Here is a 2,594-nt window from a genome sequence, read left to right as displayed (position 1 = left end):
TGTCACACAGCCGCTGGGCTCAAATGAGGCAGTCAGCTCCGAGACGGGGTCCCCCAGGGCGCCGGGTGGCGTCCAGGTCTTCGGGCAGGCTTCGGGGGCATCGGGCAGGCCTCCCTCAAGTTTAGGCTGCAAGGGGGATGCGTAGGCGTTCTGTGAATGGAGGCATGGCTAGCGGGAAGCTCCGCCCAAAATAGGTTACAATGGGAACGCGTAGGCTTCTCGTGTACATCGGGTTCCGGAGCCGGCCCGTAGGCTGCAAGGGGGATGTTTAGGCGCTCTTCGGGAGGCCCGGTCGCAACCTGATCGACGCGCGTGGCTTAGGTTGGGAACGTACGTCGAGTCGCCCCCTCGTGGTTCTGCCCAAGAGAGCGCCTAACCCTTCCTTCCGTGACTCAAAAATTAGGCACTTAGGGCATTTTTCATGGGTACCCCGGGGCGTTGGCGCAGCCCCATGACGTTTCCGTTCAATCCGTTCAAAGGGGAGCTCTCCCCTTTGTTTCGGCAACGCCGGGCGACCTGGGAAATATTTTTGGGGCGCGACCTCCTTTCCCGATGGCCGAACCAACATGCATCAGCTGTGCTGTATGTGGCAACGAAAACCTTAACGCGTCCCTGGGTGGGCTCGAACCACCAACCTTTCGGTTAACAGCCGAACACGCTAGAGAACACCACAGAGACAGACAGAGCCCACAGGTAGGCGAGGGATGGCGGCAGAACGAGACGTGGAACTCGTTTCTCGGACTTGGTTTGATTTGGAAAGAAACAGCAGAGCTTTGCAGAGTCATAACCACATACGTTGCAGCACGCCAATATAGCGGATGCTTTCAGAGAGCCCTTTTTGCCGCATATTGGTTAAGAGTCATTGCGCCTTCTGTATTTTACCAAGAAACTGCACAAACATTCTGTCACCTGGCCTGGTGAAAAGCACCAAGAACAGAAGCTCTTACATGCCCAACGTGGGGCTCGAACCCACGACCCTGAGATTAAGAGTCTCATTCTCTACCGACTGAGGCGTACATTAACAAAGGATTCGGTTAATTGACTCACTTTACAGGGACGGATAGGAAGCAGTTAAAGGAATCTAGTGAGTTGGTAATTCACTCAGGACAGTACTAAAGCAACACGGTGTTGACTACATTGGCATATCATGTGGGCCAGCAACCGGGTGCCTGCGTTGGTGGTATAGTGGTATGTGGGCCAGCAACTGGGTACCTGCGTTGGTGGTATAGTGGTGAGCATAGCTGCCTTCCAAGCAGTTGACCCGGGTTCTATTCCTGGCCAATGCATTGCATTTTGCAAAGCCACTTGCACGAAGGAGAGAGGCATGTCGCAGACTTTTCCAACAGTTTGAATGTGTAGTCGAAGGAGACCTTACCATGTCCTTGTACTGCTTCAGCTAGAATCATCAGAGACTGGCGATTTGTTCTTCATTTCCCAGGCAGATACTTTGCACCATCCAAATTCAAGTGAGCACACAGTATTTACCTTCTATTGTAACGTGCTTCCTGAGGCCTCAGGTAACATGTGCTGGATACACAGTGTTGTGTCCCGGGTGCCGACAATTCAAAAGTACAGCGGGGAGCTTTTTTACGACACGTCTTATCACTGTCTTCACATTTTGAACCTCACCTCTACATAGAAAACATCCTAAACGTCCAACAGTGTTAAAGTGGACAATCCCGTAGGTGTAAAAAGCTCCTTCTGATTCTGCAACAAAGTCACGGCGACCGGTTAGCTAGCAGCAGTCAGTCAAGTGCAACAGCAGCCACAAGGCTTCCAAGCACAAAGAACCAGTGACCCCGACGTGATTTGAACACGCAACCTTCTGATCAGGAGTCAGACGCGCTATCGTTGCGCCACGAGGCCTATCACTAGCCTACACAATCACGGTGCTCCTAGTCTTGCTTTGGCGTAAAGCCTCGTGACGCTACCTCCGTCCCGATGGCCGAACAGACATGCGTCAGCTGTGCTGTATGTGAAAACGAAAACCTTAGCGCGTCCCTGGGTGGGCTCAAACAACCAACCTTTCGGTTAACAGCAGAACGCGCTAACCAATTTTTTTTTTTTTCAAGCACTTAAGCTTACACCACCTGGTATTCCCAGGCAGTCTCCCATCCAAGTACTGACCAGGCCCGACCCTGCTTGGCTTCCGAGATCAGACGAGAGCAGGCGTGCATTTTTCGCGGTAACCAATTTTGCCACAGAGACAGACAGAGGCCGCAGGCGGGCGAGGGACGGCAGCAGAACAAGACATGGAATTCATTTCTCTGACTTGGTTTGGAAAGAAACAGCAGAGCTTTGCAGAGTCATAACCACGTACGTCGCAGCACACCAATATAGCGGATGCTTTCAGAGAGCCCTTTTTGCCGCATATTGGTTAAGGCCTAGCCGTTAGGATTCCTGGTTTTCACCCAGGTGGCTCGGGTTCAACTCCCGGTATGGGAAAACGGTGGGTTTCTTAGCTGCTCTTTCACTTGGAAATACCCCGTTGTTTCACAGTGAGGCAGCTGTGTAGGAGGTCAAACAAATTGCCACTGATCTCGTTTATGAGCCTTTCTGGGCTCCTCCTACTTTTAAGCCCCTTTGCACCATCC

General features: G+C 52.3%; 2 non-coding genes across 2 annotated transcripts; one reads left to right on the top strand and one right to left on the bottom strand.

The window, feature by feature from the left end:
* Window positions 1-1,214: 1,214 nt before the first annotated feature.
* Window positions 1,215-1,286, top strand: trnag-ucc (transfer RNA glycine (anticodon UCC)). The gene has a single exon. It is a non-coding gene; the product is annotated as a tRNA-Gly (tRNA).
* Window positions 1,287-1,794: 508 nt separating this feature from the next.
* On the bottom strand, window positions 1,795-1,866 carry trnar-ccu (transfer RNA arginine (anticodon CCU)). The gene has a single exon. It is a non-coding gene; the product is annotated as a tRNA-Arg (tRNA).
* Between the last annotated feature and the right edge of the window lie 728 nt (window positions 1,867-2,594).

The sequence above is a fragment of the Triplophysa rosa genome, unplaced genomic scaffold (assembly GCF_024868665.1).
Source record: "Triplophysa rosa unplaced genomic scaffold, Trosa_1v2 scaffold9_ERROPOS9350460+, whole genome shotgun sequence".
Classification (NCBI taxonomy): domain Eukaryota; kingdom Metazoa; phylum Chordata; class Actinopteri; order Cypriniformes; family Nemacheilidae; genus Triplophysa; species Triplophysa rosa.
Note: the sequence above shows the minus strand (reverse complement) of the source record. Positions and strands in the feature narration are given on the sequence as shown.